We start from the raw sequence: 25,647 nt of genomic DNA, 5'->3' as shown, positions 1-25,647 counted from the left end.
TTTTTTTCCAAGATTATATGAAGTAGAGGAAGCTTATTACCTAACTGTAAATACATAGGATACATTGATGGTCAACATTTGTGTCAACTTATAGATGAAATCAAATTATGCAAAGGAAAATTAAGCAATACCTTCCAAAAGAAAACTCTCAGAAGAGACACACACACCAGTTTCCACATCATCTTTGCAAAGGGCCTTGGGTTTGATGGCAGGAAAAGATGCCATGCAGGAAGATTTTGAGCACATCTGTAAATTGTTATTGTTCTAAATAACTGAGCATGTTCATGTATTATTTGTGCAATTAGAATATATTGGCATGTAAATACAAAGGACTTGATTTGGTACAAGCCAAGAGCAGGAATATGTATGGAAGCAACTGTTGGATTCTGGTGATGTTCCACATTGATTCCTTGGCTATTTTCCCAGTCACCAAGACCCCTGGGGAAGTTGCAAAGAGGAAAACTCAATGGGCTGAAGAGACAGTACAGCAAGTAAAGCACTCGTCTTGCACACAGCTGACCCAGGTTTGATCCCAGAATACTGCCAGGTGTGATCACTGAGCTCAGAGCCAGGAATAAGCCCCAAGTACCATTGGGTATGGATCAACACCCCCTTTACTCCCCACCCCAAAAAACCCACAACTCTCTAGTTGCTTCCCTATCATGGGAGGTACCTTGTCCCTGAGGCAGAGGGTGGTGTGTGAAAGACAGAGAAGGCTGGATACTCATTTTCTGACTCTGAGACAGGCAATGTCTAGGATTTTCCAGATGATGTCATTTTCTGTACCAGTAGGGTGATGTGGCATTTCTGAACATATCACTCCAATATCTATCTCTGGATATGGATATTCTATGCTACTAATACCCATTCTTTAAGATTTGGTGCTGGTACTTTCTGTCTCAGTGGGGAGAGCACCCAAGCACTCTCCCATCTATTGAGTCAGTGGCTCAATGCTAGAGCCCAAGGATGAAGGGCTCTGTGCAGTGGTGGGTTACCAGGCCACCCTGGCAATGTTCAGGGGCCCAGAGCGCCACCTCCAGTCTTGCTCCAGGGACCATGTCATGATGGGGAAGCAAACTCCCAAGGTCAGCCATATATAAGGCATGCAGCCTGACTCCTATATAATCTCTCCAGCCCCCATCTGGAACTTTCTTGACCTTACCAGAAGGTGTCAGTAGAAGGTTCCTGCCACTAGTCAGGAGTCGGGTCAGTAAAGAGCATCAGTGGTTGTTGACTCCTCTTCCCACCTCATGAACCAACATTCTCCCACCCCATTCCAGTTTACCTCATAAGGGCATCTTGCCCTTCCTGGTGAGTCTGACGAGACCTTAGCTGAGGGAACTCCATCTGTGTTGGTGTGCCATCTTTGAGGAAAGGCAAGTCCTTCTGCCCACCTTGGTTAGACATAGAATTCTCTATGAAGTTCTTGCCACCATTCTCCCTCCTCACTGGTGCTGAAGTGAAAACAGGGCAAGGATACCACAGAGAATTCCAGAGAGCACCGGAAAGGATGCTCTCATAGTCCCAGCAAGTATATCAACACAGAGATGTTGGTATCAGTAAGTTGTCAGAGGGTTAATTCTATCTTCTCCCAGAGGTTCCTGGAGGCCCCAGTAAGCCGTTCCATTATCACTTGCAGTGTCTGATACCTCACCACCATCTCTCCTGTTTGGGCCCACACATCTCATTCAACAGCAATGTGACTTGTTTTACCACAGAAGAGGGCTTATACCCTTCTAAACAACACACAAAGAGCAACCGTATGGCTCCCCTATGGCTCCTGTCTCTTGTCCAGAGACCATAAATTCCCACATACGGCTGTTTCTTTGCCCAGAAGTCCTGACTGAGAAGAAAACAGAGCCAACTTACAAGTGACTTCAGAAGGAGGTGAGATACAATCCTTTGCAGTTATCTGCCGCTGAGCATCATCAAAGCAACAGCGCTGAGCCCCCATGGACGAATGCACAGACTTAAGTGCTGGTTCCTCAACATCTCCTCTTTAGGCACGAGGAGTCCGTGATGCGTGACATAATCAAATGGAAAGAGCAAGTTCCGAGTGGCAGAGGCAGGGAAGGATGATACCGTTTGAGGGACTATGGGCAGGAGCTGAAGAGGGGAAGAGAAGGGTGAAAATGGGTGCAGGGACCTCAGTTATCAGGCTACGGGCTGCAATTCCAACTCAGCTCTGGCTGGAGGAACCCCTTCATCAACACAGATAAAGATGCTGGGGTTATGGGGCAAAGAACGAGTGAGACTAAGTGATGTTGCCTTCTTTACTGTGATTTTGTTTTTTTCTTTTGAGGAGTAAGGGGCTTCCCAAGTGATACTTTGGGGTTCCAAGGGCTACTTCCAGCAATTATTAGTCAGTCAGTATGGAGGGTTCAATGCTGGGAGGAGAGGATGAGGTGCTGCCTGGGCCTTGTAGTATACCTGCAGTCACCAGGGCTGCCCTTGCAGGGCCTCCAGGGCTATACATGACAGTTCTCAGGGGATCATGTAATGCTGGGAATCAAACCAGGGTCAGTTACATGCAAGGTATGCACACTAATCCTTGTACTATCTCTACTCTCTATCTTCTAATGTGAAAATAGTATCTTTGCTTGTAAATCTGTCAGTAATAATTAAATTCTGTGAGTGCCTATTGGGGAGGGGGTGTCATGTAAGTCATTTTATTTCTCTTTATTTGTCAGAGAGAGGGAGCTTCCACTCTGGAGTGGTACTCCAGAGTCTTTCCTGGCAGTACCCAGAGGACCATGCATTGTCAGTAATCAAACCTGGGGCATCCCATGCATGAATTCCAGCCCTTTAAATCATCTTCCCAGCCTATTTATCCTATGTCTGATGTGCCAGCTAGCTCAGAGGGTGATCACAGTGGACGGCTTTCAGAGCTCCCCTGGGCACTCAGCAGAGACAGAAGGCATGGGGCCAGGGGACCAGAAGGCAGAGCATACATGCCCAGGCTGGCAGCAGTGGGTGAACTGGATGTAGGGAAGAACTCCACGAAGAAGACCTCTGTCCCTGCCCCCAGCCCTGGCTTTTCCACAGGTGAAAGATATTAGAGAGTGTCTGTGTGGAACTGCCACTACCAAAGCCTGTGTTGTTTATCTAGCATTAATGAGAATATTATCTCCAAGAGAAGACGCTTTCCTTGCCAGCATAGGGTGATCATGGGTGACATTTATCGGAGTAAATGTGAAGCCAGCCACAGAGATCTGAGTGGAAGGAACGCAGATTTCTGTTCCATGTTAATTTCATGGCTGACTTAACTGTTCTTAAGTGATTATAGTGCTGGTGATGATGGGTTTGTAATGCTCTTACTGTCCCCCCCAACCAACTCTCCTTTCATTGTCCCAGAAAGATACGAATTCTTGATTTGAAAAGCAAGTTCCCTGTCTGAGAGATTCCTGGACCCACATAATTTGTGGAAGCATGTTTTATATGGCCTGTCGTGGAGAGAGGAGAAGAGAATAGAAAAGAGGACCATGATGATGTTAATGACTATATGTATCTGCACTTCAGTGCAATCTTTATATCTGGGCTGGGCTGAATGCCTATTTACTGTGAGCTGCTTTCTTGAATTTCTTAACGGTTTACAAGGTGGGCAACACCACCCAGAAAGCGAGCCCCAGAGAAGCAGGACTATCTACAACTGCACTCAAGAATCTAGAACTGGGTTTCAGTTGTTTCAGTTGTTCAGTAAATATTTGGTTTTTTTAAAAGGGGGATTCACTGGGGGCTAGGGGACACATCCAACAGTACAGGAGACTTTCTCCTGGCTCTGCTGTCAGGAATTACTCCTGATGGTGCTTAGGGAACCATGTGGGATGACAGGGATTGAACCCCAGGTTGGCTGTGTTGTGGAAGGCAAGCACCCTACCTGCCATACTATCTCTCAAGCACCCAAAGGGAGATAATTTAACCATTTATACTGTTAAAATAACTAAACATGGCCTGGATTATTAGGGGACTTGCCCTTGAGCTTGCCTTGCATGCAACAGACCTGGGTTCAACTTCGGCATCCCATATGGTCCCCTGAGTACCACCAGAAGTAACTCCTGAGTGCAGAGCCTGGAGTCATCCCTGAACAGTGCTGTGTGGCCCAAAAACAAAAACAAAAAAGCCTCAACTCTCAGACTGAAAATCTTACTCAATTTGCAGAGAGCAATAATTCAGCCTTTCCTCAACAGTTAAGACAGAGACAATGTAGTGACTTTGGAGAAACTGAAACTTTGAAGATTTACTTTTTATCTTTTTAAAGGATAAAATTTAAAATTTGTTAAATTTTAAAAGGAAAAATTTTTCAACAGAATGAGCTGCATTTTTATGAAGATTTGGGCTATGGACCAAATCTGGAATTTTCTTTTATTTTTCTTTTCTTCATTGTTGGGGGTTGAACCCAGGACCTCACACTTGCGAGGCAGATATTCTATCACCGAGCCACATCACTTAGTTGTTGAAAGCAGTATTTTCCAAAAGTGGAAAGATGTTCTTGTTACAATAGACATGGACTTGCCTCTGATAAGAGGCACAGTAGTGGGGCTCAGGGCTCCGAGGCAGAGCGCCTGCCTGGCAAGCAAGACCTGAGAACTTGATCCTCAGCACAAGGCTGTTGTGTGCAAACCAGTTCCACAACACAATGTGCCCTCTCTATTGCACCACTGCCATATGTGTCCTAGCATCACAAACAAGCGTGTGCAAGCCCCCATCATTGTGCCGACAAAGAAGAAATGGGGAGGAAGAGGGAGGGGATAGTTTTTTAAATTTTTGTGTACGAGGGCCACACCCAGCTGTGTTCAAAGCTGAACGCCTGGCTCTGCATTCAAGAATGACTCCTGGTGGGCCTTGGGGACTATACCATATGCCAGAGATTGAACCTAGATCAGTCACATTCAAGGTGAGTACCTTACCTACTGCGCTATTGCTGCAGCCGCAATTTTAAAAACTGTTAAAGGGAAGTGGGACCAGAGTTCCCTGCCTATGGTGTACAAGATGGGTTTGACAGATTGCACAGCTTTGTCTGGGATGTCTCCTGGAACATGAGCTTTGAGAGTCTGAGTTGATAGGTAAAAAGTTTATCAGTCCCAAGAGCACCATGAGGGGGAGAAAGAGATGCCCCATGGTGTCTGCTATCCCAGGCCCTAACTCCTAGCACCTCCCAGCATCAGTTGTGAGACATGGGATGAGGAGGAATGAACAGAGATATGGAAGTCAGATGGAGCCACCAGGTGGGGTAATGAGTTGCACTGAAATTTTTGCTGGAAACTAAGTAAATGGGGCTGGTGAGATTGTCCAAGGTTTGAGGTGCTTCCTTGTATGCAACCGTTCCAGTTTGATTCCTGGCACCACATAAAAGCCTATGAAAATCACCAAGAGTGACCCCTGAGAACAGATTCAGAAGTAATCCCTGAGCACGACTGGATGAGATCCAAAATCAAAAACAAAAAAAAAGTATTAATTAACCAATTAACCATAAATGTAAGCCCTTTTTTTAATTCTCAAGTCTGTTCATATGTCTAGTAACACACTGATTTTTATTTGTTTACTGAAGCTTTACAGTAAGTTTTAAGTCAGGAAATCCTACAACTTTGTTCTTCTCCCAAACTATTTTGGCTGTTTTTGCCCTCAGGGATAAGCTTGCCAAGTTGGGGGGGGGGGGATTTTAAAAAGCTAGTCTGCTGAGATTTGGAAATAAGATGATATTGAGTCTACTGTGGAGAAAATCGCCTTCTGAATCATGTTACATCATCTGATTCATGTACACAGGCTCCCTTTCCATTTGTCTAGGTGGTCACTCACTTTCCTGGGCAGAGTCATGGTTTCGGAGCATCACATGGAAAAGCTCAGGGTCTGGAAGGCAACACGGGGGCGCAATGAAGACTGGGGGGAGGGGAAATGTACCTGTAAATGACATAATCAGGGGCTGAAGAAATAGCACAGCGGGTAGGACGTTTGCCTTGCACGCGGCTGACCCGGGTTCGATTCCCAGCATCCCATGTGGTTCCCTAAGCACCGCCAGGAGTAATTCCTGAGTGCAGAGCCAGGAATAACCCCTGAGCATCGCCAGGTGTGACCCAAAAAAGCAAAAATAAAATAAAATAAAATAATAAATGGCATAATCACATTAGGATGAATTTTCCCCCAAACAACCTATGGTGTCCTTGAAGAACAGAGGGAATTTTTTATACCTAACTTCAGTAAACAGACTTACCTGCAGTTCAATAGTTCAAGCACGCAGATGAACAGATTGGTTGACATTATAAAATACTAGTCCTGTTGTATTTCTTCTATGTCAAGATATCAACTCAAAGCAATGCTGAACACTGCTCATGCTTCTAGGCTTCCTCTGGCACCGCAGAGGCAGAAGGGCCCTGTCCTGGGATCACTATGGGGAGAAGGATGCAGAGTCTGGGCAGCTGCCACAGGGCTGTCTGGAGAGCAAAGGGAGGGTTTGTGGAAATGACTGTCAAGGGAAGGAAGGTCTGAGTCTTCTTGATGTATGTCCACTTAGCCAGTTGTCCCCTTTGCCAGGGGACATCTTCCTTCACAGATGCTCTGAAAATCTTTCTGAACGCAGCTCTGTCATTGGACACCACAAAATTCCTGACAGCACCTTAGTAAAATGTGTTTACTGAGCCCAAAACATCCCTTGGGGAGAAGAGAAGATGAAATAATTTGCTTAAAACAGTTTCACCCTCAAAATACAATTAAAGAGAGAGAGAGAGAGAGAGAGAGAGAGAGAGAAGAAAAGTGTTTGCCGCAGAGGAAGGCTGGGAGGTAGGGGGCGGAGGGAAACTGGGGACATTAGTGGTGGGAAATGTACACTGGTGGAGGGACGGGTGTTGGAACATTATATGACTGAAACCTAATAATGAACAGCTTTGCAACTGTGTATCTCACAGTGATAGAATTTTTTTAAAAAATACAATTTGTCATACTTTGATAGATTCATAAAATGCTATCTTTTATAATTGTTTTATAATTATAAAATTATTTCATCTTAAACAACATTTGGAAAGAATATCAAAGAACTGAACAGACTTTTCAGAAAATCAAATGATCTATTTTGGAGATAAAAAGTGGAGATGCTTATTGCACACCCACATGGATATGTAAAGTAGGCCACTGGGGAAACTGATGTTCATAGCCCAGGGCTAGAGACAAAAATCTAGGATTCGTCAGCACTTGGATGTTGGAAACCAGATGAGAGCACATGGAAAGAGGTACAGATAGAAGAGTAGAAGACGGGAGCTGGAGCGATAGTATAGCAGGTAGGGTGTTTGCCTTGCAAACGGCTGACCCGGGTTCAATCCCCAGAATCCCATATGGTCCCTCAAGCACTGCCAGGAGTAATGTAATTCCTGAGTGCAGAGCCAGGAGCAACCCCTGTGCATCGCCGGATGTAACCCAAAAAGAAAAAGAAAAAGAAAGTGCTCTGCATCACTAATTATCAGAGAAATGCAAATCAAAACAACAATGAGATATCACCTCACACCAGAGACTGGCATACATCACACTGTAGCATTGTAGCACTGTCCTCCCATTGTTCATCGATTTGCTTGAGCAGGCCCAGTAACGTGTCAATTGTGAGACTTATTGTTACTGTGTTTGGCATATCGAATACGACTGGTCCAGTTTTTTGGAAAACAATAAGGACATTTAAAAAAAATTGGAATTGAGTTTCTATTTGACCCAGCAATTTCACTTCTTAGAATAACCCCAAGGACCCCAAAACACAATGCAAAAAAAAGTATTTGCACCCTTTTGCTTTTTGAAGCACTATCTACAATAGCCAAAATCTGGAAACAATCCAAGAATCCAAGAACAGATGAGTAGATAAGGAAATTAGGATGTATATATACTACATATACACAATGGACTATTACTCAGCCATAAAAAAAGATAAAAGCATGAAATCTGCTGCTACCTGGATGAATCTGGAAAGTAGTATCATACTAAGTGAAGTGAATCAGAGGGAGAGAGACCACACAGAATGATCTCCCTTATATGCAGGATATAAAGAAACATACTGGTGGAATAAAAAATTCCCAAAGGCAAATGAAACAAAGAACATGAGAACTGGTCTTCGGTTGGAGTTTTTCCACTTTGGGGGGAGTTGCGGGGAAGAAAAGATAGGACAGGGAAGAGAACACTACAACAATGGTGTAAAGTGTTTTGCATGAAACCCTATAGCAACATACTATAAACCGCAGATCCAAAGGCATTTTAAAAGCATACGTCTACTTATCTCGCTTATTCTTGGGTGTTAGTCTCCTATTTTGTTACTTTATGTTCCCCAGATGAATGCAGTCTTTCTATGTCTGTCCCTCTCTTTCTGAGTCATTTCACTTAGCATGATACTTTTCATGTAGTACCACTTGTATGTAAATTTCATAGACCGAACATGATTGCCACTCAATTCCTCTTTTGCAAACCACAGCACCCCCCAAAGGAGAGAGAGAACAAAAGGAAATGCCCTGCCATAGTGACAGGGTGGGATTGGGAGGATGGGGGTGGGAAGGATACTGGGATTAGTGGTGGTAGAGAATGGACACTGGTGGAGGAATGGGTACTCCATCATTGTATAACTGAAACCCAAGCACAAAAATTTGTAAGTCTACAACTGTACCTCATGGTATATCTCACTAATAAAAATTTTTTTAAAAAAAGGCTGGAGAGTAGTACAGTGGGTAGGGCACTTGCCTACCATGTAGCCAACCTGGGTTAAATCCCCAGCATCCTGTATGGTTCCCTAAGCCTGCCAGGAGTGAATGTTGAGCACAGAGCCAGGACTAAGCCCTGAGCACTGGCAAATGTGACCCCCCCCCATAAAAAAAACAGGCCTTTTATAGAAACAGGCTGGTGGATAGGAAGTAACAGGCAGGGGAGAGGGATTCGAAGGTCAGTTTGCATTAGTGGAAGGAAGTGGATACCAGTGAAAGGATTGGTGTTGAAACATGTCATGCCTAAAATTAAATTGGGAATAACTTTGCAATTCCCAGTGACTATTTTTTTAAAGAAAACAAAAAGAACAGTCTTATGATTCACCAGGTGTGTGTCTGCACAGAGGAAAGAATGTGAGGCTATAGGACAAGCCATCTACCTCAGAAGAAACCAATCCAGCCCATACCTTGATCTTGACTTTTTAGTCTCCAAACTGCAAGAAAATTAATTTCTGTTGTTGAGTCATCTGGTCTATGGAATTTTGTTGCAAGCACCGCTCACAAACTATACCCAGGGAAACATTTTGGACTTCTGAACTCTGGGACTGCAGTATAATAAATTTGTGTGGATTTAAGCCACTAAATATTCAGCCTTTGTTCCAGTAATCGTGGGAAATAATTATAATGTCTAGATGGAAAAGCAAGTGCTGAGAGGGCCAGAGTAGGATGTTCTTGCTCTGTGTGACCCCGTGTGAAGTGAAGCTGTTAGTGTGAGTCCAGTCAGCTGGCCTGCAGATATAAAATGAATCTAAGGCCAGTGTGGTTATTCCGGCGGGGTGGCTCTCCCAGTGTCAAGTAATGAATGGAGAGGGGATGTGAGGGAGTGTTTACGATGGGGACCCTCAGAATAGGAACAAGGTAGGAAGGAAAGTGAAGACAGTGCTAGATTAAAGGTTGGGAGGAAGATGGCTTAAATAAGGCAAAAATAATTATTTGAACTAGTGAGAAATCACTGGGGTGGTGACAAGTGTTGTTTGGTTGGTTTGGGGGCCACACCTAGAGTGCACAGGGCTTACTCCTGGCTTTGAGTTCAGAAATCATTCCTGGGGGCTGGAGCAATAGCACAGCGGGTAGGGCGTTTGCCTTGCACGCCGCCAACCCGGGTTCAATTCCCAGCATCCCATATGGTACCCTGAGCACCGCCAGGGGCGATTCCTGAGGGCAGAGCCAGGAGTAACCCCTGAGCATCACCAGGTGTGACCCAAAAAAGGCCAAAAAAAAAAAAAAGAAATCATTCCTGGTCATGCTAGAGAACCACATGGAATGCAGGGAATAGCTGAGTACAAGAAAAGCATACTACCTGCTGACTATCGCTCCAGCCCCTAAGAGCGCTTTTATTTCCATTGTTAATCTGACTCCATTGCTTTGATATGCAGGATTTTCCAATTCCTACACAAGTATCATACTTCCTAACATGGCCAACAAAGTATTCCTGTTCAGAATCTACCCACTCATCAATTTTCTCCTCAAGGATTCCACACTCTGCTTCCTCAAGTTCTTTGAATATTCTGTTCCCCCACCTGGAACATTTTCCCATCACCCCCCACCACTTCATCTTCCACAGCTGACTCCAGCTCATCTTTCAGATTCCATCTGGGATCCTATTTCCTCTGGCACATTTCCCAGAGCCCTGCATCAGGTTAAACAATGCCCCCCACCCCCACCCCAGCAACATTTTAATCATCATCTCCACCTCCAGACTCCAGGATCTCAAGAGCAGGACTCAGCATAACACCTGGCATGCAGGGAGGCCTCAAAGATGGACTGAGTTAAAAGTGAAAAGGACACCATTTGAAGTGGCCTAAGTGGTTTAACTATGATGTTATATGGAAGACTAGGAAGATTCCAATTTTTTTTGTTTTGTTTTGTTTTGTTTTTGGGTCACACCCAGCGACACACAGGGGTTACTCCTGGCAACGCTCAGGAGACCATATGGGATGCTGGGAATGGAAGGCAAATGCCCTACCCTCTGTGCTATTGCTCCAGCCCCTCCTTTTAAAAAAATCTCTCATCAGGGCCAGAGAATTACTATAGCAGGTGATGTATTTGCTTTGCATGTGGCCAACTTGGGTTCAATCTCTGGCATCTCATACGGTCCCCTGATCCCCACCAGGAATGATCCCTGAGCACAGAGTCAGGAGTAAGTCCTGAGCACTGTGGCCCAAAACAAAAACAAAAAAAATAAAAATAAATAAAACTCTTTTATCAATCTGATCTCACACCAGTGAGAATGGTGCATATCAAAAATACTGGAGGGGCTGGAGCAATAGCACAGCAGGTAAGGCGTTTGCCTTGCACGCGGCCAACCCAGTTTGATTCCCAGCATCCCATATGGTCCCCTGAGCACCGCCAGGAGTGATTCCTGAGTGCATGAACCAGGAGTAACCCCTGTGCATTGCCGGGTGTGACCCCTCCCAAAAAAATACTGGAAACCAGCCAGAACAATGGTATAGTGGGTAGGGCACTTGCTTTGCATAAGGTCAACCCAGGTTCGATCCCCATCATCCCATATAGTCCCCAAAGTTCACCAGGTATGATTCCTGAGCTCAAAGCCAGGAGTAATCTCTGAACGTGGCTGTTTGTGGCCTCCCCCCACCCCAAAATTAGTGTAAATGGGATATGGAAAAGGAACTTTTCATTCACTGTTATCTGGTTCAGCCTCTCTATGGAAAACAGTATGGAGAATTCTTATAAATGTAACAGATTCCATGTGACTCAGCAATTATACTTCTTGGCATCTATGCCCCAAACACAAAAATAGCATTAACTTGTAAGATTGTGCATACCTATGTACACTAAAGTACCAAGAACAATAATCAGGGTATGGAAACAACCCAAATGTCCAGTGGCAGATGAATAGATTGTGTAATGTGGGATATATACAAAATAAAATGTGACACAACTGTAAGAACAGATAAAATCATGAAATTTGCTGCAACTTGTGAGGAACTGGAGGGCGTATGTTAAGTAAAAAGTCAGAGGGGAGAAGGACAAATACAGGAATGTTTCACGCAACTGTAGTATTTAGAGAAATAAAAGAAAGGACTTAGACAGTATAATGGATGACAAAACTGATTTCAAACTGAGATTACTAAATTATAAAGGAAGTTGGAGTGAGAGAGGGAGAAGTAAACTAGAAGTAACATAGGTGGCCAGCCTCAGACACTTTGGTGGTGATAAAAGTGAAATAACTTTGTATATAAAAATCATAAACAGGGGGCTGGAGTGGTAGCAGAGCGGGTAGGGCATTTGCCTTGCACGCAGCCGACCCGGGTTCGATTCTCAGCATCCCATATGGTCCCCCGAGCACCGCCAGGAGTAATTCCTGAGTGCATGAACCAGGAATAACCCTTGTGCATCGCCAGGTGTGACCCAAAAAGCAAAAAAAAAAAAAATCATAAACGGGGCTGGAGTGATAGCACAGCAGGTAGGGCGTTTGCCTTGCATGTGACCTGACCACCCAGGTTCGATTCCCAGCACCCCATATAATCCCCCGAGCATGGCCAGGAGTAATTCCTGAGTCCATGAACCAGGAGTAACCCCTGTGCATTGCTGGGTGTGACCCAAAAGCAAAAAAAAAAAGAAATCATAAACATTAGTGGTCGGCGTGACAGTACAATGAGTAGGGTGCTTGCCTTGCATGTGGCAGACCTATGTTCAGTTCTCAGCAACCCATTTGATCCCCCAAGCCGCATTAGAAGTGATCTGAGAGCACAGAGCGAGAAGTAAGCCCTAAGCATTGTTTGTTGTGGCCCCTTCCCCGCCCCTGTACCCTCACTTGCCTCCCATGCCACCTACAGGGTTCGATCCCCAGCATCCCATATAGTCCCCTGAGCACAGCCTGGGGTAACCTCTGAGCATCTCCGGGTGTGGCCCAAAAACAAATAAGTAAATTAACATCTCTTAAACCATAGGGTTAGAGAGACAGCTTAGAAGGTTGGGGCACATGCTTTCCATGCAGAAAGCCCCGGTGTGACTCCAGTATTACAGAGTCCCCCAAGCATTTCTAGAGAAATCCTTGAGCACTGGTCCAAGAGAGACCCTTAACCCACTGGGTGCAGTCACCCTAAAATCTGTCAAATCTGTTCTAGACCCAGGGAATATGCATGTTCCTCCATGACCCCTGCTCTGCAAAACAGGGGAAGGGACAGATTGTAGATCCACATTCAATTTTTTCAAGGTATCTGAAATCATCCTATGTTGCTTCTCTGAGCTCTTGGATCTCCGATTTATCTTGGTTTTAGAGATGATCGCTTTACTAAATGTCAGCATGAAGAGTGAGTCATCGTTTTTTGTTGCTGTTGTCCTTGTGGCAATGTTTTTCTGAGCATTCTTTGTCAAGTGCTTTTCCTTTTCTTCGTAATCCTTTGTGTGGATCTTTGTCTGGTGCATTTCTGATAACTCATCTCCTTTGTGAAGCGTTCTGAACCAGCTCTTTGCAGCAGAGTCAGGAGGAAGAGGATTCAGGGTTGCTCAAAATGTCCCTATTTGGCTATTTTCTAAATATTTCAAATTCAGTTCTTAAATTATAATTAAATACCTGGCATATAGGAGAATAGATGGTATATTAAAAATGTAAGATTTTTTAACGCTTGCCTTGTTGTTTCCACCTAACCTAAATGATTATATCATGACTGTTACCCACCTATAAACCCTTGAATGAAAATAGCCACCCTAATCCAACTCCTAACTCTAAAAGTCATCTTGACTGTGCCCTTCCCCACAATATGCCCATCATCAACGCTGCCAAGGAACTATTCTTCCTTCTCAGTTTCATCTTATCAAGTGAAAGGAAGGGAGAAATGGAAAAGGCAATAGAAGAGGAAAGGAAAGGAATTCAAAAAGGGAAAAGGAAGAAAGGAATGAAGAAGAAAAGCCAAAAGGCATGACAGAGAAGTTTCTATTTTGGGCCTATTGATTATGCAAACAAAAACAGTAAAGTGAAGTTGAAAGAAAGAGAATCATTTATGATAATACCAGTTAGAGAAATTTAACTTTCTACTTTTTTCCAGAATTCATTGAAACCACTAATTATTTAAAATAATATGGGAGTCATATGTGGATCTTCATACTCCCCTGTTTTGAAATAAAATTAGGGAGAAAAAAAGCATGACATTCACATTTTAAGGAACTATCAAGTAGGGCTAGAGATATAGTATCTGATAGGTAAGTAAGGTGCTTGCCTTTCATGCAGCTGCCCCAGATTTGATCCCCAACATTTGGTCCCCCAGTCCCCACCTGAAGTGATCCCTGAGTTCAGAGCCAGGAGCAAGCCCTGAGCAGAGCCAGGTGTCTGTGGTGAATGAACTTTATAACAATAATTCTGGTTATCCTGCACTAGGATACAGTGCAAAGAACTAGGAACTGCATTTCTGGAGATAGCCAAAGCCCTTTCCATGTTTACACTGGAGCTCTCTGGGTTTTATTTGCTGTTGCAGTTAATCCTTATTGATGAAGCCTCCCTGATAGAGTTGCTGTGTGGACATGAAGGGAAATAGGCATGTAGGCCATGTGGTATATATCTGAGAAGAACACTCCTAAAAGATCACAGAGCTAAACATGCAGCATAGCTAGGGCTGGAGTGATAGTACAGTGGGTAGGGTATTCACTGTGCACATGATAAACCTGGGTTCCATCCCTGGCACCACATATGGTCCCCCAAGCTCCACCAGGAGCAATCCCTGAGTGCAGAGCCAAGAGTAAACTTTAAATACCACCAGGTGTGGCCCAAAATAAAGTAAACAAACAAACAAATATGCAGTGTGACTAAGCACAGCACTAATTGTTTGAAGCAACTGTCACCTTACTCTATGACTGAGTTTTTGTTTGTTTACTTTGGGGGGATGCCACTCCTAGAGATGCTTAGGGGTTACTCCTGACTCTCCACTCAGGAATCACTCCTGGCAGTGCTCTGGAATGCTGGAGATTCAGCCGAGGTCAGCCATGCGCAAAAGAAGCACCCTACCCTCTATACTATTGCTCCAGGCCCTATGGGTAGGGGTAGATTTTTCAAATTCCCCTCCCCCTTCCCTTTACTGGTTTTTGCTTTTTGTTTTGTTTTGTTGTTGTTATTGTTGTTGTTGTTGCTTTGGTTTTTCGGGATCAAACCTGGAGATGCTCAGAGATTACTCCTGGTTCAGCACTCAGAAATTACCCTTGAAAGTGCTCAAGGGACCACAGTGGGATGCAGGCGATGCCTAGTATGCCTCCCCGCTGTACTAGGGCCCCGGCCTCTCCCTTCATTGTTGTGGATGTAAGGACCACTGGTTGCATACACACCTGACTATGGTGTTCACACCCTTCTAGCTGTGATGTTCGCTGGGGACTGAACATCAGGTTGTGATGCTTGCATACTCAGTTCTAGTGCTCACCATGCTTTGCCTTTCTTTAGATGAGATGCTTGCACACATGTTGGTTGGGGGCCTTACTCTTAGTGAAGGTTGCAGTGCTTGCCTGGCATTGTTGTGGGGCTCATACATGCTTGTCAGATTCCCAATTTCTGGATATGGTAGTCAAACTTTTTCAGTTACTGGGCTTGTTAGGGGTCACTCCCCCTTTTTGTGGCACTTTCACACACTTGGCTATTGCATAGCTGAAAATCACTTTTGGTGCTATAGACCACAGACAGCAGAGCTTCTAGGATTGCACTCAGCACATGTGGGATGCCTGGGATTTAAACTCTTGACCAAATATTTGTAAGGCAGGTGTTTTAAGCCACTCTTCTATTTCTGTGGGCATGAATTCTTTGTTTTTAACTAATCTTCTACAATCAACATGCATTGCATAATAAACACTGAAAATAAAACACAAAAAGAAATTGAATAAAGAACACTGACAAAGAACCAGAAATAAACATTTAACTATAATGGGCAGGGGAGGAGGGATGATCAACTTTTGGGTTATTAAATGAAAACTTAAATACTGAAATTCTCTTTCTTTGTTCTCATAGAAACAGATTATCTTTACATAATACACAGAACAATAGAAGATACTGTGAGCCCATCTGTCACAAATATATATAAAACCTCCCCAGTGAGCACAGGACAGAAGGGGGTGAGAGATGCAGGCAGGGTTGAAAGAGTTTGAAGAAAGAATAAATACTATTAAGTTCAGAAAAGAATACATTGCTTTGAAAGCACCAGGAAACTTGCCCCCACCCTACCAAAACCGCCACCACCAACTTGATCTATCCAATGAGAGCATGAAAGAAAAATAAAAACTTTTAACAAACTAGATTTGCAAAGGGACTTCCTTTTCCATTTTCATTTTTTGGTTATAGGTTATATACTCAAACTTGCATCTTCTAGTTAATCTGGAACTTTAGAAACATCCCCTTTAAAGCCAAGCACAATGTCAGATGTTCACACCATAGTTCTATAGTTAGACTTAATTCCTGAGCCTGGAATAATTCTCAGATAAGGAAGGAGAGGAGACAGAGAAATGGAAGGAAATGAGTAAGAAGTTAATGTGAAAATCTATTGAGAACACACACCAAATAAGACAGTTATTTTATATTTTGCCCAGAGCTTCAGGAAGTATCTCCTCAATTTGAGCATTTTTGGGGAGAGGGGCTCACACCCGGCGATACACAGGGGTCACTCCTGGCTCTGCACTCAGGAATTACCCCTGGCGGTGCTCCGGGAACCATATGGGATGCTGGGAATAGAACCTGGGTCAGCCGCATGCAAGGCAAATGCTCTACCCGCTGTGCTATTGCTCCAGCCCCCAATTTGAGCATCTTTTCCCATGGACGTGTCTTGGTTGGCTTCAGGATGGAGGTGGACATGCATAGGTGATCATAGCGCTTACAGCAGGCAGTGTTGATTTCCACCTGACACACTAGAGGGTAGCAAGAGCAGAGGGAAGACTTAGAATCACTCCAACTTTATAAAGTCATTACTTTTGGTTTTTGGTGTTATGGGTTTTTTTGGTTTTTGGTTTTTGAGTTTTTGTGGGGTTTTTTTTTGTTTGTTTTTGGGGGAGGTGTTGGGAGGTGTTTGATTTTGGTTTCTGGGCCACACCCGGAGGTACTCAGGGCTTACTCCTGGCTCAGTGCTTAGGGATGACTCCTGGCAGTGCTCAGGAAACCATATAGGGTGCACTCTGATCAAATCAGGGTGGGCCATGTGCAAGCACCTTATCCACCCTGTCTCTGGCCCCATAAAGACATTTTTTACAGTGTCTAACATGCTTCATACTTATGCAAAAATAGCATATGTGTGTCTCTTATTCTCTATACAGACATACTGCTTCAATTCATCTTTTGAATGTTCTTGTGGGCCAGACCCTGGGGATTCAGCTCCAGTCCCTGAGCTCATAGAGAAAGGCTTACAACAGAGACCCAGGCTCTCACAATGAATACTGAAGAACATGCTCAATTCAAACCAGTCGTGTATACAAGGGAGCTCAAATGGCTCCCAGAAATGAAATGCACAAGGACAGAACTTGCTGTAAACATGACATCTCCCTCCCTGACTATGCTCCCTCTGGGTTGGTTTGGTTCTCGGACCATTTATTGTGACCCAGGAAATCTCAGGTTCATTTTATTAGGACAGGCCAGTGGAAGAAAATGAGTCACTTATCCCCAAAGTCTAACGAATTCCAGGGATTGAGTGTGGTTGGCCCGATTGGTTTGTTTGTATCACCTGATCATTCCTCATCCAATCACTGAAGCTGAGAGAAACAGACTGTGTTGACTGGTCTAGCCTAGGCAAAACACACACACACACACACACACACACACACGCCATGACCAGAGTAAACACTAACTACAATTACAGTTATATGGCTAAGTACATCCCATGTTCTAGCATTTTTTCTTCAAGGAGCATGTCCCAATATGACTCAGAGAACTGCACAGCTTTGTCTTTGGAGACCGGAGCATTGACAGAACAAAGAGTCGACGTAAGGTATCGTCAGAGCAAAAAAGAAACTAATCTCGTATGTCCATTATTAAAGTACAATGTTGTCCATGACCAGGGAGATACCTCAAAAGGCTTATTTGCATGCAGAAGGTTAGACTCAATCCTAGCACCACATGGTCCCCCAAGTTATACCAGGAGCAAGACTCTGGAGCACCAAGCAAAGAGTAGAAAACTATTGTTTCCTGCTCCTGTTGAAGAATTGATAAGTCTTTCTGGAACAAAGGAAAATAGGTTTTTATGAAAGTCTCCTGAGAGAGTGAAGTTGTGCTAATAAAGAAGTTCAATACTAATATCTTATGTGTGCAAACATTGAGCTACGCATGCATAAAAGCATGTAAGAACCCAAAGATTACACATATAAACAATGGGACACCAACAAACCCTAAAGAATACATCAGAGCTTTGGTCACCTCCTTTGCTCAGAAAACAGACTTCATTCCCAGCCTGAAAATCCCAAAGAAACAGACACCTGATCAGCAGACATATCACATAATATTTTAATTACATTTTTCTTCTCCTCTCCTTCTTCTTTTCCTTCTTATTTTCACAGATCTTTTTAGTACTATTAAAGCCCCCATAGAGGCATGCAAGAATAAAAGCACTGTCTTCCCCCTCCCCAAATCCAACAGAGTTCCCCCTTTCTCCTCTTCTCCAAACCACCACTTCCCCAACTTCAGAAAATTGAAGAAATAGAAAATGCAAAAATATGGTTAAGAAAAATGACTGGAATGATAATACAGAAGAAAGGGTGCTTGCCTTGCACACGGCAAATCCAATTTCAACCCCCAGCACAATATATGGTCCCCTAAGCGGTGATCCCTGAGCGAAAAGCCAGAAGTTACCCCTGAGCATCACCATATATGGCCCAAACACACACACACACGCACACACACACACACACACACACCACAAAAAATCCATGATAAAAAAAATGTTTTCAATACTTTGTGTGTGTGTGTGTGTATGTGTGTGTGTTTCTTTGGACTACACCTGGTAGTAGTGCTTTGTGCTTAGGATTCATTCATAGAGATGCTCAGGAGTCCATGTGGTGCCAGGGGTCAAACCAAGGCTTCCAACATGCAAAGCTTGTGCTCCAACAACCCTTTGAGCTATATCACTGGACTTAATGTCAACATTTCAAATGAATATGGGATCAGCATTATTGATTTTCCTTTACCATGAAACTACTGCTTATTCTTCTTAATTTAAAATATTGACATTTGGAAGAGCAAAGGAATAGTTTAAAGAACTGGAAAGCATGCCTTGCATACATGAGGCCCCGAGTTTGATCTCCAACCTACAAGTACTGCCAGGTATGGCAGTAGGGTGATTCTGCTATCCCTCAACACTGCTAGGCCTGAGAAGCACCACATTGTAGGACCCAGTTTTAAACCTTCAGTTCTGGGGCTGGAGCAATAGCACAGTGAGATAAGGCACTTGTCTTGCATGTGGTCAACCTGGGTTTGCTTCCCCAGCATCCCATATGGTACCCCGTGCCTGTCAGTACTAATTTCTTGATTGCAGAACCAGGAGTAACCTCTGAGTATCACCAAGTATGACCCCCCCAAAAAAATCATTCAGCCCAGTTTCTGAGTATCAATTCCCTGGGTTCCCTGAGAATTGCTTGGAAAGGAGACAGAATGAGAGAGAGAGAGAGAGAGAGAGAGAGAGAGAGAGAGAGAGAGAGAGAGAGAATGAATTATGGATTTGGGGCATTAATTCTTATTTTTCGGGAGGACCACACCCAGCAGTGCTCAGGGCTTACCCCTGGCTATATGCTCAACTATCACTCTTGGCGGTTCTCAGGGGACCATATAATTGAACCCAGGTCAGCTTCATGCGAGGCAAACACCCCACCCACAGCACTATCTCTCTAGCCCCATTAATTCTGATTTTTTAGAAGATTACATTACTGGGGCAGGAGAGGTAGTACAAGAGATAGGGCACTTGTCTTGCGCATGGCTGACCCCAGCTGAAGTCATAGCACCACATATGGTCTCCTGAGTACCATCAAGAATGATTCCTGAGCAGAGAGCCAGGAGAAAGCCCTGAGCACTACAGGGTGTGGTTCAACCACACACACACACACACACACACACACACACACAAATAAACACACACACATATTAAAAGATTACATTGCAAAGGGTGGGGAGAAGATGACTGAAACGATGTAGTTCTGTGAGTGGTCCTGCAGCATCAACACAAAGAATGAATAAAAACAGAACTGAAAATTCTGTTTGGGATCTCCTGTGTGGGATCTCACTGGAGAACACAGTCATTACCTCAGGGAAATTAGATGTTTCAGAACACAGAGCATCAGATAAGTTCAGAGCTAAGGAGTGTGTCCCATATGAGGTTAAGGGGGAAAGCAGAGAGAAAGGAGATTGGCAACCCAGCATGGAACATAAAATGTCAACTTGAGACAGGAGGATGCTAATACAAAACCAAGTGGAAACCAAATTTAAGTCTGGGAGAGCCCAATACAGTGTGGGCCGCTGCCCCAGGTGCTGACTGGAGGAGTCATTCCCAAGGTGGGCTCTGCCCAAAGGATGCAGGCTCAGATGCACCCATGGGAGCAACAGCCTTGGCCCTACCCAACAGGTTCACAGCTTCTGTGCTTGCTAGGTTTATAGCCACAGCCAGCTCAGAACTAAAGGATGCTTCTCCAGCGAGGGTGTACCAGACTTAGTCTCCAACCTAAGATGGAGGACACCAAGTATAAAGGGCTTAGTTCTGGCTCTGTGCTCAGGAATCACTCTTGGCAGTGATCCCTGAGGCTCCGCAGTGATGCAATCTGTGCCTGTATCTACCATGTCAGAAAGAGACTGGGAACTGGCAGTGCCCATCATAGACTGCGTATCCATTCTCAGGCTGCAGCAGGGAATAGCTACTGTCAAAACTGCACCTGGAGCTGCCATCCCAGAGGCCACAGGAGGGAGCAGACCCAAGAAGGTGAGCCCAGACACCATGTTATGGTTCAGAAAACCACCCTTTGTTACTGGGGTAACAACAAACTTACCCCAGTAGCTATAAAGATCGGGTTGCTGATCAGCTGTTACTAGGTACATAAAACCATAATCACAAGTCACTCCACAAATTAGTTGAAGTATGACACATCAGTGGCCATTCAACACCACTGTGAACCTTGGGCCAGAACCCAGGCAAGCTAGAGTTCTAATGTAACCGCTAAAGAATACTGGTGACCAGAAATCCCCTTTGGCATCCTTGAAGCACCAGAACTACAGAAAAATGAAGGAATTGGACTGCATCAAGGAAAAAGGACACAGGGGTGGAGATACAGTACAATGGGTAAGGCACTTGCCTTACATACAGCTAATCTGGATTTGTTCTCTAGTATCCCAGATGGTCCCCCAAGCACCACCAGGAGTGATCCCTGAGCACAGAGCCAAGAATAAAATAACCCCTGAGCATTTCCAGGTGTGCCCTTCCCCCCCCAAATAAAAACAGTAAAAGAGCCCAGGAAAGTCCTCATCACATTACAACTTTCTAAGCTGCCTGAGGGTGACTTCAGAGCAACAATAATCTCAATGTTCACTGAGCTGAGGAAACAATTAGGAGAGAGAATCAATAAACTTGAGAAGAGATTGATGGGGAGAAAATGAAAGAAATCATTCAATCAGAAATGAAGGAGCTAAATAATATAGTAGCACGACTCAAGAGCAGAAAGGAAGAAGTTGAAAACTAAACCAGTGACATCATCAATAAAGAAGAGGTAATAGAGGAACAGGAGCAATAGCCCAGCAAGCAAGTTTTCTTTTTTTTTTCTTTTTTGGGTCACACCAGGCAATGCACAAGGGTTACTTCTGATTCACACATTCAGGTATTACTCCTGGTGGTGCTCGGGGGGGCATATGGGATGTTGGGAATCGAACCCAGGTTGGCCATGTGCAAGACAAATGCCCTACCCGCTGTGCATTCACTGCAGCCCCGGAAGTTTTCCATAATAGATGTAAAACTTGTGGTATTTGGCTCTTCAAAAGTCATCTAACAGTTGGGTCTAGTTACCCAGGAAACCAACTGACTCATTACAAGAGGTTAGAACCAAGGAAACTGTAAGTTTCAAATGAAAATATGTGCAACCCTTCACACAGTGTGGCTATATGCTTAGTCACTTCACTGGTAAACTTCAGTGTCAGCCTCAGGTCCACAGTGCAAATAGACTTATCTCCCCTCCAGGAGCCACCATCCACACATAATAGTGCCATTCAAGGACCCTTGAAGCTACAATGAGGTCATTATATCATTTATGCAGGACCCAAAATGAGATGGAGATGGTGGTAACAGAGCTCTTCCCTGCTTCCCATATCCTCCTTCCACAACCCAGACCTCAAGATTCCTCACAAGTCCCCAGTCTGGCCCCCGTCTTCTGAAAACAGGAGTGAAATAGATTCCAGATCCCACCTAAGGATGGATATCCTTAAGTAAATGGTTCTTTACCTCCCATGAGTCATGAACCCTTTGAACATCAAACAAGTGTTATTGGCCATCTCAGAAAATACACATTGTTGGGCTAGAAAGATAGTACAGTGGGAAAGGCACTTGCGTTGCATATGGCAAACCTGGATTTCATACCCGGCATGCCAAATGTTTCCTCAAGCCCCATATGGAGTGATCCCTGAGCGCAAAGCCAAGAGTAAACCCTAAGCACTGCCAGGTGTGGCCAAAAAAAAAAAAGAAGAAGAAAATGAAATATTCATTGTTGTCTAGGCACAATAGTGAATATACCACCTCCCAAAATACTGAATGTGTTGGCAGTTACTCTTATACTCCCCAGACCTCAGACAAAAATGTTTTCTCAGGCCTTGGAATGTGACTCAGCAAGAGAGTGCTCTCCTTACATCTATGTGACCCTGAGTTCATTCTCTCACACTGGAAAGAGAGTGAAAGAGCCTACTTTCTCCAAATAGACCATCTTCTGATGACTGTTGGGAAGCTCTGAGTCCCCATAGAGTCAGATTATGAGGGCTGCCAACATCCTCCAGGTCTCCCAGATCAGAAAGGGCAACCATTAGGAGGTAGCTGGTAAGAAGAGATTAGTGGTTCAACTAACCAGTTTGCTGCTGGCCAGATCATCCAACAGTGAGACAGTTGGAGGCTTGCAAAGAATCGATCCACAATAAAGAATCAATCAGACATCCCATATTCCAAACAAGGACAAGTGTTCATGACAGGGGCTGGTCGGGGATTGGTCTCCAACTATCTGGGTACTTTCCGATCAAACACTGAGCAGCTTTGGTGTCAATTGAGTTTAGTCACTGTGAAAAGTTAACGTTTGTTGAGATAAGAATATCCTTGCCATTTTGCCAACATAAAAATACCCTTGGAAGAGGGTAGAACGACCTGCTTGGTCAAAGCCTCCCCACGGCACCATAAAACATGAAGGCAGGGGGCTGGAGAGATAGCACAGAGGGTAGGGTGTTTGCCTTGCAGCCGACCCAGGTTCAATTCCCAGCATCCCATATGATCCCCTGAGCACCGCCAGGGGTGATTCCTGAGTGCAGAGCCAGGAGTAACCCCTGTGCATCGCCGAGTGTGATCCAGAAAGCCAAAAAAAAAAAAAAAGAAGGCAGGAATGCTGTCCCCAGAAACAGATTGGAGGGGTCTTGGTAGGACGCTGATGACTCTAGGTCCAGGAAAGTGGGTGGCATTGAAATAATACCACTTTTTTTTTTTTTTTGCTTTTTGGGTCACACCCGGCGATGCTCAGGGGTTACTCTTGGCTCATGCACTCAGGAATTACTCCTGGCGGTGCTCGGGGGACCATATGGGATGCTGGGAATCGAACCTGGGTCGGCCATTTTGGCTGCATGCAAGGCAAATGCCCTACTCGCTGTGCTATTGCTCCAGCCCCAAAATAATACCACTTTTGAGCCACTCTTATATCCCTCTGACCCTGGGCTCACTTTCCCGACTCCCTGCCCTACCCACCTTAAGTCAGATGCTCTGAAAAGACCACAATGAAAACGTAGAGAGCCTGGGAAAATCACAGTGTCTTTGGAACAATAGGAAGCCACCTGGTTTCTGACGTGGTAGTGCCTGGAGGTAAGGTAAGTTGTACATGACCTTCATGGGGCAGGTGGGAAGGATAAACCACATTACCCACAGCACAGCGGGTAGGGTATTTGCCTTGCATGCGGCTGACCCGGGTTCAATTCCTCCTCCCCTCTCACAGAGCCCGGCAAGCTACAGAGAATATCTCGCCCACTCAGCAAAGCCTGACAAGCTACCCGTGACATATTCGATATGCCAAAAACAGTAACAAGTCTCAATTTGTTGTGAGACATTACTGTTGCCTGCTCAAGCAAATCGATGAACAACAGGAGGACAGTGCAGTGGACAGTACTCATAGAGCAGACAGTACAGTGGACAGTACCCATAGAGCAGGACCTAAGCATACAATTCTGTGATCAAATCCTTGGCCTCATTTTTTATGTCCACTACTCTTCTCTTGCGGAGAAATCTACCCATGGGCCCCCCTACCTATTACTTGGGGGTGCCAACACAGAGGAGTGGCAGGCCATAGGGGAGTATAAATAACAGAAATGCTTGAGGACGGTAATTCCTAGAGAGGAGACAGAGAGGGGGCAGAGAATAGAATTACTAGGCTATATCCTTGGTCAAATAAACCCACTTGGGGGCTTCTTTCACTTTAAAAAGTGATTCAGGACAGAAGAGATAGCACAACAGGTAGAACAGCATTTGCCTGGCACACAGCTGACCCAAGTTCAATCCCTGGCATCCTATATACCCCTGAGCACTGCCAGGAGTAATTCCGTAGTACAGAGCCATATGGATTGGAGCGATAGCACAGTGGGTAGGGCGTTTGCCTTGAACAGGGCCAACCCAGGTTCAATTCCTGCATCCCTCTCGGAGAGTCCGGCAAGCTACCTTGAGTATCCCGCCTGCACAGCAGAACCTGGCAAGCTCCCTGTGGCATATTTGATATGCCAAAAACAGTAACAAGTCTCACAATGGAGACGTTACTGGTGTCTGCTCAAGCAAATCGATGAACAATGGGAGGACGGTGCCACAGTGCTACAGAGTCATAAGTAACCCTTGGGAATCACTGGTTGTGACCCAAAAGTTAAAAAAAAAAAATCAAGTTGTGGTTGGGGACTGAAGCAATATAACAGTGGGTAGGGTGTTTGCTCTGCATGCAGCCAACCCATGTTTGATACCCTGCTACTGTATATGGTTCCCTAAGCACTGCCAGGAGGGATCTCTGAGGGCAGAGCTAGGGGTAAGCCCTGGACGCTGCCAGGTGTGGTCCAAATAACAAAAATATACACATAAAATAAAAATTGGTGGTTGGGAGCTCTTTGGTTCGTGAGGAGTTTGTTGTGGGTGGGGAAGTCACACCCAGCACTGCTTCAAGGTTACTCCCAGCTCTGTGTTCTCTTTGGACCCTGGAGTTCAATACAAGTCTCAGTGACAAGCTCTTGATGGCCAAGCTCCAAGGTTTTTCTGTATTGGTTTTCCTGATCTCATCTTTGGGCTAAGATGCTGTGATAGCATCCTAAGACTTGGACAGTCTACCTCCTTCATAGCCCAGTCCTGAGGGCTAAACGGAATAATTAGTAGTGTGCCTTTGTCAAAGACCACATGCAAAAACATGGTCAGGAACCCCCGATTACTCAAATTCTAGTTCCTATTGACACCGAAGATTCTCAGAGTGGTAGGGAGGCACAGTTCTTTAAAATATCGCAAAAGCACTCTACTTTTTATTAATCTTAATTTTGACTATTTTCTTTCATATGAAATCATTGATACACAAACAGAAATAATCTTAAACATAAAATGTATTTGACTGAGAGTCATAAAACTTTTACTTCACAATGAAGTCTATTGAAGCAGGAATACATCCCCAGCATCATATGATCCCCTAAGAAGCACCATAATGATTCTCAAGCACCTAGCCTGGAATAGCCTCCAAGCACCACTCTGTATGGTTCAAGAAACAAAGGAAAGAGAGTGAGAGA

Source organism: Sorex fumeus, unplaced genomic scaffold (assembly GCF_029834395.1).
Source record: "Sorex fumeus unplaced genomic scaffold, SorFum_2.1 ptg000043l, whole genome shotgun sequence".
Taxonomy (NCBI): domain Eukaryota; kingdom Metazoa; phylum Chordata; class Mammalia; order Eulipotyphla; family Soricidae; genus Sorex; species Sorex fumeus.
The sequence above is the reverse complement of the archived record's forward strand: the minus strand, read 5'-3'. Positions refer to the sequence as shown.